The 23,510-nt window shown below is 44.4% G+C and overlaps 1 pseudogene; it reads left to right on the forward strand.

The window, feature by feature from the left end:
- The first annotated feature begins 13,349 nt into the window (after positions 1 to 13,349).
- Positions 13,350 to 17,714, forward strand: LOC147423172 (uncharacterized; annotated as a pseudogene).
- The last annotated feature ends 5,796 nt before the right edge of the window (positions 17,715 to 23,510 follow it).

A 23,510-nucleotide genomic window follows, 5' to 3' on the forward strand; every position in this document is an offset into this window, starting at 1 on the left:
TGGATCCATACTGCCTCGTATTGTCACAAGCCGGCCAAAGCCAAGCTCATTAGAGGAAAAAGTGTCTTGTATAGTCGAGATATAAAAACCTGGAATGTGTTAACACCATATGACATGGAAATGAAGACGGCATGCAAGGACCAACTCAAGCAGGAGCCTCTGTACCATATGATCCAGAAAGAGAATCAAACAACTTCTAGTGCGCCACCAAGAGTCCTTTACAGGTGTGATATTTAATGGCCTAAAATCTTATGTGTAGCGGAATTTAGCATGAACATAGTGGGCATTTCATTAGAGTTGATTCCTAATGAGATTTACAAGAGTGCTTGGGTGGAGAGAGCAACAAAAAGCATAACACCTAGTTAGATAGCATCGACAATACTTTCAAAAGAGAGAGCAATTAAGCTATTGACAACAGTTGAGGACCGGATTTACATGGAGCCGGTCCCCCCTCCAAAAGGCTTTGTATTATGGTTTCTCCCATCAAGAGAGACATTGTACAATACAATTCTTTGTGTTCCTTCAAGACTAGCTAGTGCAATGAAGATGGAAGCTTCATACACCAAGCAAAACACTTAATCAAACACAACTTGAATTATCCCCGTTCTCAGACCCAAGACCTCACACACCTTCGAAGATGGTGAGAGCTAGCAGGGTATGAGAGTAGATTGAGAGGAAAAAGAAGTATCTTACGAGAAAGAAGTACATCTCCTCACATAATCACTCATATTAGCATAGCTTAGCTTAGTAATTAGCTTGGTAGAGAAGATGAGCATGCATTGAAGCTTGGCTCTTGGTTGGATTTGCATCCACATGCCAAGAGAGTGTTGATGTAGGCTTCTATCTCACAAGCTTGGAGTAGGTGATGAGCTCTCCATTAAAGCTTGGGAGGAGATAGAGTATTTTCCCTTCACACATGGTCAAGTGTGAGAGTGTGTGTGTCAATGCCAAGCAAAAATCAGCCCCCCCCCTCTCTTGGGTGAGCCCTAGCTACTAAATAAGTCTGGCTTTTGCCTCATTGGACCTCCCCAGGTTAAGCCAATAGGGATTAAGCAGCATAAGTGATAGCCTTCTGACATGTGTCCCCCTTTCCCCTTTTGTGAGAGCTTTAGGTAATTAAATAATTAAACTAAACTCTCATTGGACCCCTTTGCCTCCTGGCCAATAGGAATCAGGCAAGCCATGGGGCTCCTGAATGCTCATTGGACCCCTTGGGAGACTGCCCAATAGTCTTCTAGGACACTTAATTCTTATTGGTTTCTTTTATTAAATGTTTTTAAATTAATTAAACTAGATTTACTCTAGCTTAATTCTCATTGGTCCACTTCAAGGGTCTTCCAATAGGAATTGGGCACACCTTGTGGGCATCTGGCCTAGGGAGCTGACATGTGTCCCTCATTCCCTTTGTGTAAAGGGAGCCTGTGTGTGTGTGTGTGGCTTTCTCTCTCATCCCCTAGCTTTGGGGCTCGCCCCCTCCCATGTAGGGATGTAGAAAGACTTTTAGGGCACCACTAAGCATCCAATTTTCCCTAGGGTTGACCTTTGGACACAACCTTTGAATTTTGGAACCTTAGCATTTTGGAAGTCTTAATGGGCTGAACCTTAGGGTCTTTTTGGCCCATTGTTTCACATGGCTCTTTTGCAGATGGCCCCCCCTTTGGATCCCTATTTTCCCTCCTTTGGATCCCTACTGTGGCCGGTCTGCTAACTTAACCAATATTCTAGCTTTTTCTCCCTTGGCACTTCCCCACATTAAATGATCAGTTTAATATGAGAAAATCATTTAGGAGAATTAGATATTGATTATTATGACATTACCTCTCTCTTGAAATCATAGTCGTCCTCGACTATGGTGTAGAGAAGATAAAGTATATGCATGAGTCCTTTTCTTAGCGGGTAGAGGATCCCTATGTTACCCTACGACATCATTCCATAATGGATGACTAGTCCATTTGGCGCTTGAGAGCCTGAGGCTGCCGCAAGCATGTCTGCACATTAGTCCTATCAGTCTTCCATAGTAGAGTGACAAGCTCTACTTGGTGCTTGGGAGACGTCGTCTCCGCAAACTTGATCTAAGCATGCATACTACTTCATTTTTGTGCACAAATAAAGAAAAAGGGAGTCTTATAAGACAAAAATTTTTGTTCATTTTTAACATTTTGTACATTTGCTTACTCTTGGGAAGCATTGTAAGCATTGACAAGGTTTAGGTTATCCTTTAATTGTATGCCTTGCATCCATCTAGCATCTTCAAAAGGATAATTCTTAAACTTAATAAGATATCGTCTGATAGTCTTACCGCCTCTTAATACCTTGTCTTCATGTCGGAGAATGGACTCGGGCTGCAGCACCTCCTCGTGGTCCTCGATCTCCGGTGGGTCTTCAATAGTTGGTTCTTGAGGTGGCTCTCCTTTGTAAGGCTTTAAGAGGCTCACATGAAAAGCATTGTGTATGAGCCAATGATTGGGCAACTTAAGTTGATAGGCCATCTCATTGATTGGCCTAAGAATCTGGAAGGGACCATAGTACCTTTTTGCTAGTTTAGCATAGTACTTTTGGTGGCCCGTAGGATTCTTGCCCGTAGTGTGCCTTAATCGAGCCTTGGGAAACTTTAACAAGACCCAATCGTTTTCTTTAAAGGCTTGGGCTCTTCTGTGCTTGTCAGCAGCAGCCTTTTGCCTTTGCTGTGAGATAGAGATAGCATCCTTAATCTTTTGGAAAGATTCTTGTAGGTCTCGGCTATACTCATCTGCAGCGAAGATCTTCCCATGTACCTTAAGTAGCAAGGGACTTTTTGATCTTCCCTCAATTACCTCGAAAGGTGCTTTTCCTGTAGAAGTATGTACAGTGTTATTGTAAGCATACTCTACTAAGGGTAAGTACTTCTCCCATTGGGATCTTTGATCTACTTCCGTTACATAGGCTTTTAGTAGATCGAGAATAGTTAGGTTAGCTATTTCACTTTGGCCATCAGTTTGTGGATGATAGGCCGAAGAGAAGTTTAGCCTTGTTCCTAAATTCTCAAAGAGACCCTTCCAGAAATTACTGGTCATTCTAGGATCTCTATCCGACACTATGGACATTGGCAAGCCATGGTACTTGAAAATTTGTGAAATGAAGAGGGTTGCCATTTGATGGGCTTTGATAGTCTTTTTGACAGGTATAAAATGAGCTTGTTTACTAAACCTGTCTACTATCGTCCATATTCCCGTATTCCCATGGATAGACTTAGGCAATCCAAAGATAAAATCCATGGATATGCTCTCCCACGGTGAATTAGGGATTGGCAAGGGTTGAAGCAATCCAAGTTGCTTCCCTCTATCAAATTTTGTCTTTTGACATACCACACATTTGGAAACATACTCATGTATGTTCACTTTCATGGTAGGCCAATAGAAATATGTTTCAATTCCCTTTAGGGTAGACTGAATCCCTCTATGCCCCGCATATGGGGGAGCATGAGATTCATACATTACTTTCTCACGTAGTGAGTTAGTAACGCATAGTCTATTGCCATAGAGAAGATAACCATCTTGTAAAGTAAATGGTTCTTCTTTCTTCCCTAATGCAAGGGCTGAAATCACATCTCTAAAATCGGGATCAATAGCATACTCATCTATCATTAAAGATAGATCATTGTGAGTTGCTATGGAAACCGCATTCACTCTCGGTCGTCTTGAGAGTGCATCGGCTACTTGATTATGCTTGCCAGCAATGTGAGCAATATGAAAATGAAATTGCGAAAGGAAATTTGCCCACCTCATTTGTTTGTCGGAGAGCTTGGTCTGCGTCATGAAGTACTTAAGACTTTGGTGATCCGTTCGCAGAATGAAAGGAGTCCCCAATAAATAGTGCTTCCATGAGTCTAAGGCATGTAGAACTGCAAGGAGTTCTTTTTCGTATATGCCTAGAGCTTGCTCAACAGGGTCGAGCCTTCGACTCTCATAGCCTATGGCGTGCCCTTCTTGGAGCAAAACAGCCCCAAGGCAATCACCACAAGCATCACATTGGACCTCAAATGGTTTTGAGAGATTCGGTAGTGTAAGCACAGGTTGAGAGATAAGCTTTTCTTTAAGCTTTTCGAAAGCATTGTTCTCCTTAGCAGACCACGTATACCTAACATTTTTCTTTGTTAGGTCATGTAATGGTCCCGCAATTTGTGAGAACTTTTCTATGAAGCGTCTATAGTATGCACACATACCTATAAAGCTTCTTAGTTCATGAAGATTCCTTGGTTTAGGCCATCCTTTTATTACCTCTAACTTGGATGGATCCATTTGGATTCCATCTTGAGAGATAATGTGACCTAAATATTGAATCTCTTGCAAGAAAAATTCACTTTTCTTTCGATTAACATAAAGTTTATTCTCTCTTAAAACTTGAAATATTACCTGGAGGTGTTGCTTGTGTTCCTCCAATGAATTAGAGTAGATGATAATATCATCAAAGAACACTCCAGTGAAGGTTCGATGAGGTCTGAACAGCTTCTCCATCAAGCGGTTAAATGTGGCTGGTGCATTAGTCAAGCCAAAAGGCATGACAATGTATTCGTAAAGACCAAATGTAGTACGAAATGTGGTCTTTACAATGTCTTGATCAACTATCCTTATTTGATGATAGCCACTTTTTAGGTCAATCCTACTGAAGTAGGTCGATCCTTGTAGCTTATCAAATAGGTCTTCTACCCGTGGAACGGGAAACCTATTCTTGATAGTGATCCTATTTAGTGCTCTATAGTCGACACACATACGATATGTGCCGTCTTTCTTTTGCACTAATAGCACAGGTGAGCAAAATGGAGATGAGCTAGGCCTAACCATGCCTTTCTCAATTAACTCATGCACTTGCCGCATAATCTCCTCTTGTTGAGCTTGAGAAACTCTATAAGGAGGTTTGTTAGGCGGTGAACTTCCTGGAAGAAGTTCAATTGCATGGTCGTCATTACCTCGTTTAGGAGGTAGCTCACAAGGGATGTCGTCAATAAAGACATCTTGAAACCCCTTGAGAAAATTGGATAACTCTAATTCCTTTTGGTTGCTTTTATTTTCTTTTGCTAAAGCATTAGGTTCATTTTGAGAATCTTTAACAAAAATCATGTACACGGAAATAGAGCTCTTTATTGACTTGTTGAAAGCTGGTGTATGTACAATGGGGATGGTGTTACCCATCTCCCTAGCATCTATATACATGTCCTTTTCCCTGAACTTAAAGGAGATTCTCCTTTCAGGAAATTTAACATGGGCAGCCAGACGGTCAAACCATGGTGCCCCTAGGATTACATCCTCATGCTTGAGAGGAGAGATAAAGAAGTCCTCTTTGTCCACATAGCCTTGGACATGAAGCCTCAATTTCCCGATTAAGGGAGTGACTGAAGCTTCTTGCCCCTTGAAGGCACTGTCTGCGGGTAGGATATCTCCCATCTCGTAGGATTGTATGCCTAGCTTGGTGGCTAACTCCATAGATATGAAATTGTGAGTAGAACCAGGGTCAAAGAGAATAAAAGCATCATGTTCTCTTACCTTTCCCCAAGCATGGCATAGAGGAGATCCTTTGTGGTGAGTTTGGTGAATCTCCTCCTCTTGGATTTCAACCAAAGAAGCTCTAGGAGGATCTTGGCGGTTGTTCTTTTGGGGACAAGCGCGGTACGCATGCCCTTGTTCGCCGCACTTGAAACACCGGTTATCTTTACGATAACGCTCAAGCTCTTCAGGAGAGAGTTTATTCTTTCCTTTGTAAACTCCCTTCTCTTTAGCTTTGTTGGAATTGCCCTTAGGAGACTTTTGGACATTGTCCTTCCCCTTAGGCTCATTGGAACCCTTGTTTTCCGGGGGCTTATTATTTCTTTTACCCCCCGTTTGGAAATTGATTCGCGAGGCCACCATAGTATGGTGTATTACCGCCGATATGGTACGTGGCCTTTGGGAGTTGACATACTCCGCCATTTCTTCGGTTAAGCCCGCACAAAATTGTTGCTTTTGCTCTCCAAAATCCAACTTTTTGAAGACAGTGGCTTTGAGTTGTAGGTCCCAAAACTTGTCTACATATTTGTGGATGGATTCATTGGGAGAGAGCTTTAAGCTTCGCCATTCGGTGAGTACTTTGTCTTTGGCATCGGTGGCCAAAAACTGCTTCATAATGGAAGCTCTTAAAGCCTTCCATGTTCGTGGAGCTTCACCGTTGGCTCGTAGGCTAGACCACCATTGTCTGGCGGACTTTTGAAGTGCATAGCTACATGGCGTAGCTTAGAGGACTCCATGAAGCCCTCATCTCCAAACGCCGCATCGAATTGTTGGATAAAGGCCAAAACTTTGTCTGTAGCACCGAAGGTGCCATCATAGGTAAGGAAAGAGATGCTCTTCCCTCCCTCTTTGAATTTCTTCAGTTTGGACGACCTCTTCCATGCGGCATAGGATTTTCTATGGCCTCTTCTTTTTGATGGTTCAAAAGTTGCACCATCACTTTCTTCAGAAGATGAAGAATTTGAAGAAGGTGGAGAAGAGGGTGACCTCTTTCTCGCCTTTTTCTTGTCTTGATCTTTGTCGTCTTCACCATAGCTTTCATAAGAGGAAGAGGATGAAGAAGATGGAGAAGAGGGTGTCCTCTTTCTCGCCTTTTTCTTCTCTTGCTTTTTATCATCCCTCTTTGAATTATGGCATGGAGAAGAGTGTGATGGTCTTCTCCGCTTTGGTGGTGATGGAGAGCGTTTAGCCCGCCGTCTTCGTGGAGCCATCTCCGCCGAGGTGGCGGGAGACTCGCTTCTTTCTCGTTCCTTCGGTGGAGGCTCTTGAGTTCTCCTTTGGGAAGGAGATTCATCATCAAGAAGTAAGTTCTTGAGCCCTTCATATGGATTCTCTTCTTCTTCCCGAATCGGAGAGAGACCTCTTTTGGTAGTCTCACAAGGAGGCTTCCTAGGTGTTCTCTCGTCATGGTGATGAGCTTGGAGAATCCCGTGAGCACGGAGCTGCCGTTGCACTTCACTTTGGAGAGATGGATTGCCCATGGCTTGTTGAAGCCTAGAAACAAGATAATTAACAAGCATTGAAGCATCATTAGTAGCTTGCTCATGAGCAAAATCAAAGTTATCAACATTAATTTCACTCTCTTTAATATTGTCAGCCATTCTAACAACTTTTAGGTGTAAACTTTTTAGGTGTACTTTGGCACTTCAAGCCCTAGTTGCTACTCCTCTTTACCCCTTTAGAAAAAGCACTCAAGCTACTGTACCCGCGGCTCGAATACCATTAATTGCAAGGAATAGAAGAGAGGGTCTTTCGACACCAAAACAGCACCGGCTCCTGTCAAGCTTCTAATAGCTCAATAGTGGTTAAGCCGTAGGCAAGCCCCGTAGGACTCCACTATTAAGACCATAGCTCTCGACGGTGATGCCCCGTTAACTGCACAAAGGCAGGCGCACTGCAAGGCTGAAAAATCCCTATTCTACTTACTCACAGGCAATTAATAATACCAACCATTTGTAGCTAGCTTGAGGACCTCCCTTCTTGAGCAAGAAAAGAGAAACCTTGAGCTCTGATACCAATGTGATATTTAATGGCCTAAAATCTTATGTGTAGCGGAATTTAGCATGAACATAGTGGGCATTTCATTAGAGTTGATTCCTAATGAGATTTACAAGAGTGCTTGGGTGGAGAGAGCAACAAAAAGCATAACACCTAGTTAGATAGCATCGACAATACTTTCAAAAGAGAGAGCAATTAAGCTATTGACAACAGTTGAGGACCGGATTTGCATGGAGCCGGTCCCCCCTCCAAAAGGCTTTGTATTATGGTTTCTCCCATCAAGAGAGACATTGTACAATACAATTCTTTGTGTTCCTTCAAGACTAGCTAGTGCAATGAAGATGGAAGCTTCATACACCAAGCAAAACACTTAATCAAACACAACTTGAATTATCCCCGTTCTCAGACCCAAGACCTCACACACCTTCGAAGATGGTGAGAGCTAGCAGGGTATGAGAGTAGATTGAGAGGAAAAAGAAGTATCTTACGAGAAAGAAGTACATCTCCTCACATAATCACTCATATTAGCATAGCTTAGCTTAGTAATTAGCTTGGTAGAGAAGATGAGCATGCATTGAAGCTTGGCTCTTGGTTGGATTTGCATCCACATGCCAAGAGAGTGTTGATGTAGGCTTCTATCTCACAAGCTTGGAGTAGGTGATGAGCTCTCCATTAAAGCTTGGGAGGAGATAGAGTATTTTCCCTTCACACATGGTCAAGTGTGAGAGTGTGTGTGTCAATGCCAAGCAAAAATCAGCCCCCCCCCTCTCTTGGGCGAGCCCTAGCTACTAAATAAGTCTGGCTTTTGCCTCATTGGACCTCCCCAGGTCAAGCCAATAGGGATTAAGCAGCATAAGTGATAGCCTTCTGACATGTGTCCCCCTTTCCCCTTTTGTGAGAGCTTTAGGTAATTAAATAATTAAACTAAACTCTCATTGGACCCCTTTGCCTCCTGGCCAATAGGAATCAGGCAAGCCATGGGGCTCCTGAATGCTCATTGGACCCCTTGGGAGACTGCCCAATAGTCTTCTAGGACACTTAATTCTTATTGGTTTCTTTTATTAAATGTTTTTAAATTAATTAAACTAGATTTACTCTAGCTTAATTCTCATTGGTCCACTTCAAGGGTCTTCCAATAGGAATTGGGCACACCTTGTGGGCATCTGGCCTAGGGAGCTGACATGTGTCCCTCATTCCCTTTGTGTAAAGGGAGCCTGTGTGTGTGTGTGTGGCTTTCTCTCTCATCCCCTAGCTTTGGGGCTCGCCCCCTCCCATGTAGGGATGTAGAAAGACTTTTAGGGCACCACTAAGCATCCAATTTTCCCTAGGGTTGACCTTTGGACACAACCTTTGAATTTTGGAACCTTAGCATTTTGGAAGTCTTAATGGGCTGAACCTTAGGGTCTTTTTGGCCCATTGTTTCACATGGCTCTTTTGCAGATGGCCCCCCCTTTGGATCCCTATTTTCCCTCCTTTGGATCCCTACTGTGGCCGGTCTGCTAACTTAACCAATATTCTAGCTTTTTCTCCCTTGGCACTTCCCCACATTAAATGATCAGTTTAATATGAGAAAATCATTTAGGAGAATTAGATATTGATTATTATGACAACAGGACTCCAAAGAAGAAGGCTCTTGACAAAAAGCAGAAAGTCCGGTGGGCTGACACTCCTTTATTAATCAAGGTAAAATTTTGGAAACATTCCAAAATTTAAATAAAGGGAGTCCATTAGGTAGTCTTAAGGCAATGTCAAGAGCGTTTATGGAAAGCCGTAGGTCAAACGGACAGAAGAAACGTCAAATACACAAGCCGTAGGTCAAATCCGGTTGCGTTTTTCTACGGAAAAATGCAGACGGTCTTCGGAAACTGATTCTATGCCTACCGAAACCATCCGTAGTCCATTAGGTAGTATTTAAGCAATGTCAAGAGCGTGTATGGAAATCCGTAGGTCAAACGGATAGAAGGAACGCCAAATACACAAGCCGTAGGTCAAATCCGATTGCGTTTTTCTATGAAAAAATGCAGACGGACTTTGAAAACTGATTCTACGCCTATCGAAACCATCCGTAGTCCATTAAGTAGTCTTAAGGCAATGTAAAGACCGTGTATGGCAAGCCGTAGGTTAAACGGATAGAAGAAACGTCAAATACACAAGCCGTAGGTCAAATCTGGTTGCATTTTTCTACGGAAAAACGCAAACGGACTTCGGAAATGGCTTCTATGCCTACTGAAACCATCCGTAGATGATTAGGTAGTCTTTAGGCAATGTCAAGAGTGTGTATAGCAAGCCGTAGGTCAAATGGATAGAAGAAATGCCAAATATACAAGCCGTAGGTCAAATCCGGTGGCGTTTTTCTAAAGAAAAACGCAAACGGACTTCGGAAATGGCTTCTATGCCTATCGAAACCATCCGTAGTTCAGTAAGTAGTCTTAAAGCAATGTCAAGAGTGTATGGAAAGCCGTAGGTCAATGGGTTTGAATTAACGCCAAATACACAAGCCGTAGGTCAAATCCGGTTGCATTTTTCTACGGAAAAGTGCAAACGGATTTTGGAAATGACTTCTATGCCTACTGAAACCATCCGTAGTCCATTAGGTAGTATTAAAGCAATGTCAAGAGCGCGTATGGAAAGCCGTAGGTCAAACGGATAGAAGAAATGCCAAATACACAAGCCGTAGGTCAAATCTGGTTGCGTTTTTCTACAAAAAAACGCAAACGGGCTTCGGAAATGGCTTCTATGCCTACTGAAACCATGTGTAGTTCATTAAGTAGTCTTAAAGCAATGTCAAGAGCGTGTATGGAAATCCGTAGGTCAATGGGTTTGAATTAACGCCAAATACACAAGCCGTAGGTCAAATCCGGTTGCGTTTTCACTATGACATTTGGAGCACATTACCGCTCAGATAGACGCACAAAAACAAAGGAAAAGTTCAAGTCAAAAAATCTCGGGAGCGGTAATGCTGGAGTCAATCCTCGCGGTAATAGTCCTTCAGCAATGCACGCGGTAATGTGTTCGGCTACATTTCCGCGTTTATTTCCGCAGTATTTACCGCCAGTATTACCACGACCATTACCGCACACGCGAGTATTTTTAAAAAAAAGTAGCTGACCATTTGGATGGTCCTTGGTAGGACCCATCCAAATGGTCATTTGCCTTTTTTTTCCTATACATTTAATACATAAAAAGACAACAATTTCATTGCACCAAAACTTTGGACCAAAATCAAATGTTTAATTATATTGGACAAACTGTTGATTACAAAATTGCCCAAATGGGCGATGCATGGCGGCTATACAACTGTGGCCAAAAGAAGACTTTGGGCCATAATCAAGTGTTTAATTATATTGGATATTACAAAATTGCCCAAATAGGCGATACATGGGGGCTATACAACTGTGGCGAAAGAAGACGCGCGGGCCCAAAAACACTTGGAGGATTGAGCTACTCGGATCCTGGGACCTCTCGAGGGACTCCTTGACTCTGGAAAAGAAAAAACAACAAAACCTTTAATTAATACAAATGGATACATAAAGCTGCATGCAATGATTTTTTAAAAAAAGTTTACACTTAGAGGCTGTAGTGTACGACATGTATTTTCAAATTCTTCGCGATTGATTTTGTTGTTTTCATAGAGCCAGCACCATGTCTGATATTCGGAGTGGCTCTCTCTGTATCTCTGGATCTCTCGGCTTGGACGGGTCATAGTAATATTTTGTTGTATATCAATTAAAAAATATCACAAAGTTAACCTTATTACCACAAATTAAATCAATTCAAATGAAAATACGCACACTCACAAATTTATCTTTCCATGCTGCTTTTCCGCCCGAGCCGTAATGCGTGGGCGTTTGCTGCGCCCTCGCCTCCACCTGCCGAGTGTGCACCCTAGCACCTACTGCTCTCTCGTCCTCCAGCTCGCCCTGGGCTTTCTCCCACTCCTCATCGTGAACATTTCCAGGGCGATAGTTGTGACCCTCAGATTCAAATGTTCGCTTTGCCGCCCTCCGCACACTGGACTTCTTATTTTTCAAGAAATTCTTGATGTATTCCTCGAGCCACTGACTGGAGAACTCTTCCACTTGCGGATTAGGGAACCACATGAGCAATGTCATGTGAATGTACGTCAAGTCGGCTGGGTCCTGATCTTTGAAAGATTTAAAGCAATCTTGGTATGTCGAGTAGATCAGCTGGTTAAGGTTCCCTCGAAATGTCCTCCCCAAAGAGGAACCTAGATCCACCTCCCCCCCTCGATGTATATAATAGTAGTAGCTATGAGCGTCCGGGGCGGGCGCATCGTGGTCCTCATCCTCATGTGGAGCTCCAAGGGGTGAGCGAGGAGGTCGGGGTGTAAGAGGAGGTGAATCTGTAGCACTTCCCCCTCCACCACCAAAGCAGCACAAGCCACTACCTCGACGAGAGCGTGAGCCACCACTACGGGAAGAGCGCTGGCCACTCGAAGAGCGCTGGCCCGAGCCCGAACCACTCGGTGGTGTAGGCGACGGATAACTCGACGGTGCGCGCGTGGATCGCTGCGAATGCAAGGTGGAGGGAGCTGCGGGTGATGGGAAAGTCGAGGGTAAGGTGGAGGGAGGCCCACTGGGAGGCATACTCTGCACGATCGGAGTGCCGGCGCCCGGTGTCGCAAGTGGCGAGAGCCCATAGGCAGCCAACTGTGCTGGTGTGTACCGCCCTCAAAGACTGTGCTGCGAGGATAGCCACTCTGCCTGGGCGCGGTATGCACTCTCGAGGTCAGGGTCGTGTAGTGCATCTCAGAACCATCGAAAGCCGAAGGTGGATTGTGACTGGTGGGAGGAAGACTACGAGTAGTAAGCATCACAAGCGCCGTCGTAAGAGAGGCCCTCGGCGAGAAAGTCCTCTATGGATGGATAGCCGGGCGTGGAAGAGGATGCCATATCCTACAATTTCACAAAAAAATGGGACCTTAATTAACATTGGATTCTAGTCAAAGTGAGATTCTTTATTGCATAGGATTCCTCCCTACATAGGATTCCTTTTATCTCCTATTTAAGAAATGGTTTATGTGCTTATTTTTTTTGCATCCATTTAGAGAGTGTGTGTGTGTGCTTCTAATTAATCTATTGTGTGTGTGCGTTAGTGTCTGGCAAAAAATTAATCTAGTGTGTGTGTGTTGGACCTTAATCTACCGTTGGGCTTCTCGATGACCATTGGGGTCTCAATCAACTTCATCGCACACCCACATGGAGGTATGTTTTGGTATGCTAATGCTAATGGAGGTATGTTTTGGTATACTAATGCATGCCCAAGCACACACTAATGCAAGCGTTAGTGTGTGCTTGTAACGCATGCACACACTAATGCTTGCATTAGTGTGTGCCAAGCATTAGGGTTGGCAGGCCAAGGGCAGGGCCAAGGGCCAGGATGGACATGCGGTCAAGGGGCGCTATATTTAGGGGCTAGGAGTCTATATATGGCACGGTTGGGTGGAGAGTTGCATGGTCCAGTCCCCCACAGTCTTACACTGGTCCAGTCTTATATATGGCACGGTTGGGTGGAGAGTTGCATGGTCCAGTCCCCCGCAGTCTTACACTGGTATCAGAGCAAGGTGGAGAGGAGGGGGCAGTAGGGAGCTATGGAGGAGGGAAGCATGGCATTCAACTATGCATGGCGTTCTCTCTGGAAGCATGGCGATCTCTCTCTCTCTCTCTCTCTCTCTCTCTCTCTCTCTCTCTCTCTCTCTCTCTCATTCTTGTGATCGGAGATCTACACAGAGCTTGGGGCCGAACTCCACGTGGGACAGACCGCTTCGATGCACAAAGTCGTGATGTTCGACATGCACGAAATCGGACTTGCATGCTTTCTGCAGCTTCGCCTTGGCCTGAGGGGGGTTTTTCGTCACATGATGGAGGTGGCTGGTGAAGGGGATCGGGGAGCACCACAGACGGAGAGTGAGAGAGAGAAGGAGACACACACACACACGATGTGGGTGGGGAGATTGTGAAGTGGCAGCTCCCCCTATACAGTATACTCACTATAAGTATAGGATAACAGTGGGCGGGCGTCCATGACCTGGGCGACCGGTCAAGGCACATAGGTCTTAACCCCAACAACCTCCCACTTAATGGCCAATGTGCCTTTAAGCAAGATCTACTAGTGTACAACTAATAGAAGGTGAGATATTCTCTCAACCTATGTCCACTGACTCTCGATGAGCTAGTGCATCCGGCTCTACTGATAGACAAACATCCCGCTGCGGAAGCCACATAGAGCTAGCTCCAAGCTCTGCAAAGAGTCTACAAGAGCTCATGCACTCTTGCGAGTATCGGTCCAATACCTGCAAACCTCCCCTATGCTCTATGCCGAGATCAGTCATCGAACGACTGATCAACCCTGCTGCAAATGCTCCCATTGCAGCTGCTATGTCGGGCCTCGAGATTAGCATCTCGTACATGAGGACACCGAATGTTGATGCAACCCTGGCAACCTCTGCCACCTCCAACTCAGAACTCAACTCATGGCAATCCTGTCTCCTATCATAGAGACCATGGCACTCTGACTCCGAGCTCTGGAGTGACTCCTCATGCCCACCACATATCACATGTGTACCAAGAGTATCCATATGTCCTGAATCTGCATCAAGCTCTGGCATAAGCATATCAAGAAATGACTCCACAATAGCTGACATCTCAGCATCCATGTGAGTCATCTCTGTCATCACCTCTGATGACTCATCCTGCTGTGACTCACTAGAGCTGTCTCGCTCTACCTGTGCATCCGTAGACGCAACCTGCAAAACAAGGTCACTGCTCTGCACTCCATGCAAAGCATCGTGCAACGCACAAGAAAAATAGACTCGCCTGCTCTCTCGCTCTCTACCTGGCTGCATGATCACAGAGACAACACCGTCTCTCCCGTGATCCACATGCAATGGGTAACCTGTACCACTCTTGGCACCTCTCGCAATCACTAGCGAACCCAAATGCATCACAAAATCTCGCTCTCGTAGCGAAATCTGACATCCACAATTTCTAAGCTGACCAATCGAGATCAAACTCACTGTCAAATCTGGTACATAGCGCACATGTCGTAACAAGTAAGATGCACCACTCGGTAATGACAGTCTCACATCTCCTGCACCTGCTATCGCATGCACCGATCCATCGGTCAAACATACACTGCCAAGCATCCCGCTAGAATAGCTACAAAACCATGCACGATGCGGCGTGAGATGAAACATAGCATCTGCGTCTAGCAACCACTGTGAAGAGAGTGCACTATCCACATGTATAGCATCTCGTGCATAGCTCGAGGTAAAAGTGACATCCCCGTCACTAGTATACTCCGACACTACATGTGCCTCAACTGTCAAAGCAACTGAGTCCATGGCATCACTACATACATCTCTGAGACTGCCATGTCTCCTACGATGTCGCATACGACGAAAAAAACGCCGTCTAACGTGTCCAGAATGACCACAATACAAACATGTCACCTGTCAGCGTACTCGTGAATGTACATGTCTCACACTAGTCCTTGACGACTCAAATCTATCATACATATCATGTAATCTGCGCCAAAGTGCTCTCGAAGTAGTCTCATACATAACAAGAGCATATACAGATTCCGCAAGGTGCAAAGAGAGTGTAGATAGTACCATCTCCTCTAGCTCCTGCCACTGATCGTCAGACATGTTTGAAGGTCTACCTGCATCACCACTCAATGGTCGATGCAACCCTCGCCGTGTCAGTGCATCAAGCATACAATCTCTCCATGCCGCAAAGTCTGACCCATTAAACACGCGCATCTGTGAGAGGTCATAATCTGATCGATCACCCGTCTCTGCCATGAGCACAAGTAGCAAGCTAGATAGCAAAACCACCTCACCAACAACACCTGGAAACTGTCTACAAATATGGCCAGAAACACAATGTAAAACCTGTGAGACACACTCCAAAATAGAGCTCCCGCAATGTCAATACAAGCCTCGCATGCTCTAGTATCACACTGCAATCTGTGAGCTAATCACCAAGCCCACACTGTGCGGTATCGATGCATACATACGCACAAATCTCCCACCTGCAGAGAACACTGCACGGAAATGCTGAGTGCAACCTGCAATCTCTACCTAGATCGTATAAATGATACGCATAAAACTCCTGGGAAAATTTCACCAGAGTTTCGACGCACAATGGCTATCAACACAAAATAACCATTGTCCTGCAAGCTCAATACAATGAGCAATCAATGCGCATCAAACTACACTCAACATACATGCATAAGCTCTGCAAAACTATGGCAAACAATGCTCGAGATCACAAGACTCTCCCACGCGAGAGCAAACCACTGTCTCAAGCAAAGAAAGATACACAACTCCTCACTCTTGTGAGGAGATACAAAAGACAAAACTGTGTCCAAACTGACAAAACCTATCAAAGTGAGAGTAAACACTTGATCACAAACTATGGCGAGAATCTGGGAAAAATCGGACAGAATTTCCCCTGAAAACTGAGCAAAAACTCAAGTACAATCTCTACCATAAACCATAACACTACTCAATGCCAATGAGTAAGAATGCCAAAATGGCTCCACATTTTCACATACAATGGCAATCCGCACTCAACGTACATCAACGGAGTGACCGCGCATAAGCAAGCGCCAAAAGATTTGCAATCCGGAAACTTGATCAATGCGAAAACAATGCTCTCAAGAGAGCTCACCGGCACTTGAAAGTGCTCGCCAAAATGCATGTATAATGGGCATCAACCATGCGCCATAACCATATGCAAACCATCCGAAAAGACCATGAATCCAAGCACAAAATCGCTGCCAAAGTATTCTGTGAAAACCAGTGAAAGAAGCTCCACCTGTGTGCTCCAAAAACCTGCGTCTCTCAAGAGACCGCTTCGGTGGTGTGTAAACGCCTCCGTACTTCGTTGCCCAAGTCTACCAAAAAACCCTCAAACCACAAGCTTAACACAAGCTGCAATTGCATCTTTAGCTCAGAATTTATGCACTCAATTTCAAGCATCTCGCGTGCTTCCAAAAGTGCATCAAACTCGCACACAATGCGACAACAAAAAATCTGGAATTTCTGTATACAGTCAGTCTGAGCTGAATATCAGAAAAACGGTGAGGAATTTGCAAAAAGTTTCTTCTGCAAAGTTGTAGACCACGTCAAAACGGATGGGCTATGAGGACAGAATTCTCAGATCTGCATTCTACAAGGAGAAAAACGAATCTGAAAATAGTGCTGCTGCGCACACAGTTTTTAGGGCAGCACCTTCACTTACACACAATCTTCCACACTCCTTTCTGAGCTTCCACAAGAACATACATCACTCTCAACTGAGCTCACAAGCTCCCATTGCATTCTCACAGCAAGTCTTTTGCTTTCTTAATCTCTCTACCGTCGAGAGAGAGCGAGCTATCGCCTCGAAGCTCTCAAAGCCGTAGTGCTCTCCGCGGTCACCATAGCTCTGATACCAATTGAAGGGGATCGGGGAGCACCACAGACGGAGAGTGAGAGAGAGAAGGAGACACACACACACGATGTGGGTGGGGAGACTATGAAGTGGCAGCTCCCCCTATACAGTATACTCACTATAAGTATAGGGTAACAGTGGGCGGGCGCCCATGACCTGGGCAACTGGTCAAGGCACATAGGCCTTAACCCCAACAGCTGGAGCAGCGCATGGATCGGCATGTTGGAGTTTTTCCCTGCGCAGTTTATTCTGCCGCCATCGCTGAAGGTTGTTTATTTTTTGCTTCATTTAGGGGTTGGCCATAGTGTGGGCGCCTAGGGTGCCCATGGGGCACTCCTAGGGCCTTGTCCCACACATGGGGTGCCCAAGGGGTCCCGGAGAAGCCGGCCCACCCAAGGTTGCATGCAACAATTGCAGGAGCCATGGCTGCACGCAATGTTCCGTAAGGGCCATTCACGGACTAACTGACCGGTTTGCTACGATGCATGAGTGTCTCGAAGAGTGGCAACGGTGGTTTTTCCAAGGTATGCATGCAGAAGTGCTAGGGAAGCAAGGCTTCCAGTTCACCATGAGGCTATGGAAACACGGTTTCTACCTCTGCCATGGATTTCCGATCGAATGCCCGACATCACTAGCGGACGCCGATTCGAGGCTCTTTAGCGCTTTGATGGAAGCTATACACCACCATGATACGAAAAGCATGGCATGCGTGCTCATGCATCATGCAGGAGTTTGACAACATAGCAAGTCGATTCATGTGATTCAGCAGGTACGCACTAAATTTTGTGGCATATTTTGTTTGCACAACATTAATGTTTCGGTTGAAGATAAAAATCAAGCATGGCTTGAGTACACCACTCCAGAGTTAACCCTTGCGACTTTTTATCATGCATGGCATGTATATACTTACAAGGCTTTCATTTTTGTCCTGCTAGCATTTGGAGTATGCTAGGAGCATATTCATTGGGGACATTTTTACAACTGTATGGTATGACCATTTCATGGAGGTGCATAGGACGATTTCTCGTTACAGTGCGGCAAGTATAGGCAAGGCCTATAGTTTGTCGTGCAAATTTCTTTCTCGCCTATCTTTCATTGGCACAGCAGGCAAAAGTGCTCGGCAGGGCCTACCATTTATCACAGCTTGCAACACAGATAGGAGTCTCTTTGCTTTCCATAATCCAGTTTTGCCGGTATGCATATAAGTATTTTTATACTCTTCAATAAAAAGTACAACTGGACAAGGTCCATTGTCTATGTATGATCGACACAATGGACTCTCTTCACGATGACATGTGTCGTCAATAGCATGTGTTGGCAATGAGGCCAAACATAGTTATTTGAAGCATGGCTTCTCCTGAGTACCTTAAGGCAGGGCCAAGGGCCGGTTTTTCAGTATCTCCAAGTGACTCGCTTGGCCTATTACTGGATTTGTTGAGGGCAGCAAGTTGCTCGGCATGGCCGACTCCTTGTCACTGTTTCTACAAGCCGACATAGGATGCTTGCCACACAATACTGGTTAATTTCACTTGAAATTGCTCGACAAGGTCGAATATTTTTGTCATGCTATTGGCAGCCACATCAGTTGGCCATTAGGACTACCCGATTTAGGTGAAGCAAGGCTTCTCTTTATGCATCTTGCATAGAGACTCCCCACGTTTGGCATATGCTATGAGCATACAAACTGGGGACGGATTTGGCAAAATGTTTGCAGATTCTTTCATTCTGTATACGACGGATGTATATGATACAAGAGGGCGAATATACATATGCGACAACTCTCTCTCGCACGGCAGATTTGTCTATGAGCCACCTTTACGCGAGCTTTTCCTTTGGAATTTCATGACAACTGGTTGCAGCAACAACTACCAGGTTAGCCAAGTTTAAGTTTTTCTTGTTTTTTTTTCCATGTTTACACTTTACTTGGCAATTACTGTCATTGTGCAAAGCAAAGTGCTTTGGCAATTTTACATGAAGCACGACTTCTCCCTTGTGCCGAGATACTGCCATTGATTTGGAATCAAGGGCTTTGGCACACAAGTTTGGGAATGTCAGCACACAATACGCATAGGGAATGTCAGCTCACAGAATCCCTACCAATTTATTCTGTGCAAGGCACTTATGGTTTTGGTTCTCACGCTTGAGACCGTTATAGTAGCCAAGGGCTTACGTTTTTGCATGCAAGGCATGATAAGCAGGTGGCATGGATTCCACCACTTTATGCATTATGCTTCCGCTATCACACTCGCAACTCTGGGACAGACTAAGTGATGGATTGTTGAACCTGATGGTTGGTTGCTATCAACACCCAACAGCACTAAAAGGAACCTAAATCTAGGACTTATTTCACAGGCAAAGTGCCAATGAGAAGTCATTTTCATAAAATCACGACCCTGCAAGGCAGGTAGATCAAGATGTGGTTGTGTTTTTTTGTTACCTCTCTCAATGAGAGAGTCATAGCAAAAACTTGTTGCATGCTTATAGGATACGCTGCACGTTAGGTATAAGATGCACACGAGCATGGCGTTCAACTATACACGTCATAGTCGTTCAAGGAAAGTTCCGTAGGTATGCATGCTATTCTTCTCTCTAGTTCTCTCTCTTTAAGGGAATCATGAAAATATTCTAAGAAGCTTTTGATACGTGTTTTGCTCGTGAGTCAGCCTGAGCCAAGGTGCTCTAACTCTCAGCTAGCACATGGCTAAGATGCTACTCAAATTAGTCTTCATCGGTTAGTCCATTGAACACTAATTTGCACAAGGGCTATGAGCCACACAGGCTAAGAGCCATGGTTAGGCCAAGGGTAAGACCCAACTATTGGCATTCTTTGGGTGATTGTTTTCAAGCGTGAAAAAGTCTACCCAGGGAAGTATACATCGATGTTAATGGACAAGCAAGGGTCTTGTCATTCAGGATGTTTACAGTGTCATTTTTTCACTACCTGTTCTCAGTGCGACACTCAAGTTGAGTTTTTGAAAATCTTCAATAGCTAATCTCTACAAGGAAGTATAGATGCAGCAATCAATTGAGATAGTATGGTTGTCCACAGGAGCTAGGCAGTTCACTTGTGTGGATTTCCTGCTCTCTCTATAGCACTACGGAGTGTCTATGGACATAGTGTTTTGGGGTACGACCCGGCGGGTGACTGCTACATCATCCCATAGGCATTGAGGATCACAGTTTGATCTCTCCCAGTTAGACTTTCAAGGAAAGAATTCCGCAATCTACCACGCGGTAGCAGACAAACTCAACTTTTTAAGTTGATTCCAATCAGTATGTACACGGTTAACTATGTTGGTTACTGTTAACTGCTACTTGAGCAGTTTCTACAAAGGCTCTTACCAAGGGGTTTGACTGCGTAGATTTTAACCAAAGGGGTTGGATTGCGAAGGCAACACCCACGGTTCCCAGTGCAATACTGTTTTTTTGTTCAGGTAGGAGATGTGCTCCTCTCTGTTTGCGTAGAGTAAGTGAACATTACGTTCAAATCTCCAGGTACGCATCTATTGATTTGGTGTTATTCCACTTTTTGTATGCTTTGCTTGTTTTTCTTCAAGACGTATAAGTACGCTTGAATGTTGCAGAGCCATGCCAAGGGCATGTCGGCACAAAGTATTTTGGGCCAAGTGTCCAATCTACCTTTCTGCCTTCTGCTGTTACGAACCTACTTGTAGGGCTCGATTTGGCACATGTTGTCACATGGGATACAACATGGTCTAGGAACTCAAGGAGTTTGGTTTAGCCAGTGTGGAGCATGATAATGAGGGTCTCTCTCACTCGCGTCGCAGAGTGTTCGTAGTTACCTCCACACACAAGTACAACTCGTACTTGATGAATGTCACTTTTCCTGGCATCCTTACTTGAGACATATTCCACATGTGGAGAATATGAGTCTCTGGGACTGACATTGGCACCCAATTCAAAATGATGTGTCACGACGAAGTCCCTAGGTGCTGGTCGCATCCGTTCATTAGACCAATTGACGCACACAGTATCAGGCACAATTTCAGTGGCAAAAAATTGTCGGGTACTAAATACAGACTTGTTGTGATTACAAGTGCTGTGAAACCACCTTAACAGAGGGTCGTTTCTACATATAGCAAAGTATGCTATGTTCATGAGAATGTCTTATGGTTGGTTCCTAGGTGTGACCGGGTTGTCACATTCTATTATGGTCCAACTTTTGCTGCAAAGTATGCTACGTTCATGAGAAGGTCTCATGGTTGGTTCCTAGGTGTGACTGGGTTGTCACATTCTATTATGGTCCAACTTTGTTGCAAGATTTTCACGTAAGCATTGTGGAAAGTCTCGTCATGGAATTGCGGTTTGGATATGTTTGTGTTAAATGCATGCACACTAGGTGTTATGGACCCTAGTGTTTAACACAAATTTATTTGGAGCGGCATGCAAATCCATGGACTTTATTCTTTCTGCACCCTTTTGCATTGCTAGTGCAATCTCTCTTGTAGATTTCATATGAGTTTACACCCTGCCATACAAGGTGATGGCTGAGTATGGATGTTAGTGATTGGTTGCTGGAACCTCCAATCTACCTTCAACCTAGTTGGTTGTCTCCATTCCATATCGAGTATATGGCTGGATAGTCAATGGTTGAGTCATAGTTTGTCGTCAGTTGTGGAAGACTGTCTGTAAGTGGTTGGGGAAAGTACCTCACTCTTACTGCTATTATTCATCCCACGTTGGATGGGCAGCTTACAAGTATTCTATTTAGTACTAAAGGATATGCTAAGCGCATACGTTAGTAAACCGTGCTAAAGGATCTGCTAAGAGCATACGTTAGCACAATGCATTCTAAATAGGTGATTCTCTCCTTATTCTAGAATTTGCTTAGGTTAGGTTTTCAACTTTGAACACCTATTGTGGTGGGGTTCGATACCGATAGTTTTATAAGTCAAGGACTTAGTAGGTGTGCTGACAGAGTATGTTGGAATGTAATCTTTGTTAGGGGTGAACATGTGGTTCTGTGTGTTCCAAAATGTTCAGAAGTCTGACATGAGGACACTCCCTATTCTATCTTTCAGTAGCTATGAGCTTTTCAAGATACTCACATGAGTTATCATGAGTTACCATTTAGATACGGGTGGTTGCAAAAGGACAACAATGTTGAAAATCAAGATGTTGCTCTTGGTTTCATTGAACCTCCTCACTGCACCAGGTATCGGTCATATGGACAATTGGCCCGTGTAGAGGATGCCAATAAGGAAAACATCAGTGTTCTTACGAAGATATTACCACTTGTGTTTTCGAGGACGAAAACGCTTCTCCAAGGGGGAAGTAATGTCAGGCCAAGGGCAGGGCCAAGGGCCAGGACGGACATGCGGTCAAGGGGCGCTATATTTAGGGGCTAGGAGTCTATATATGGCGCGGTTGGGTGGAGAGTTGCATGGTCCAGTCCCCCGCAGTCTTACAAGGGTGTGTGTGCATGCATTGGTGTGTTTTCACACACTAATTAGTGCACAAGCACACACCAATGCTCACAATAGTGTGTGCTTGTGCATGCATTAGTGTGTAGACACACTAATTTGTGCACAAGCACACACTATTTTAGGCACAATGCATGCATTATACACACCCACACCAATGCTTGCATTAGTGTGTGATTGCGCACAAATTAGTGTGTGCAAATGTATGCATTATACACACACACACACACTAATGCAAGCATTAGTGTGTGTGTGTGTATAATGCATGCATTGCTAGAGAGGTATGCACACACTAATGCTTGCATTAGTGTGTGATTGTGCACAAATTAGTATGTGTGAAAACACATTAATGCATTGTGCACAAATTAGTGTGATTGTGCACAAATTACTGTGTGTGATTGTGCTTGCATTAGTGTGATACTAATGCATGCATTGTGCCTAAAATAGTGTGTGAAAACACACTAATTAGTGCACAAGCACACATTAATGCAAGCATTAGTGTGTGCTAGAGAGGTATGCACACACTAATGCTTGCATTAGTGTGTGTGTGTGTGTGTATAATGCATGCATTGTGCCTAAAATAGTGTGTGAAAACACACTAATTAGTGCACAAGCACACACTAATGCAAGCACTAGTGTGTGCTAGAGAGGTATGCACACACTAACGCTTGCATTAGTGTGTGCTTGGGCACAAATTAGTGTGTGGAAACACACTAATGCATGCACACACTAATGCTTGCACAAACTAGTGTGTGCAAACACACTAATTTGTGCACAATCACACACTAATGCAAGCATTAGTGTGTGTGTGTATAATGCATGCATTGTGCCTAAAATAGTGTATGAAAATACACTAATTAGTGCACAAGCACACACTAATGCAAGCATTAGTGTGTGCTAGAGAGGTATGCAACACTAATGCTTTCATTAGTGTGTGATTGTGCACAAATTAGTGTGTGCAAACCATCTAATTAGTGCAAAATCACACACTAATGCAAGCATTAGTGTGTGTGTGTATAATGCATGCATCGTGCACAAAATAGTGTGTGAAAACACACTAATTTGTGCACAATCACACACTAATGCAA

Source organism: Adiantum capillus-veneris, chromosome 26, assembly GCF_014529385.1.
Source record: "Adiantum capillus-veneris isolate H3 chromosome 26, ASM1452938v2, whole genome shotgun sequence".
NCBI classification, from domain to species: domain Eukaryota; kingdom Viridiplantae; phylum Streptophyta; class Polypodiopsida; order Polypodiales; family Pteridaceae; genus Adiantum; species Adiantum capillus-veneris.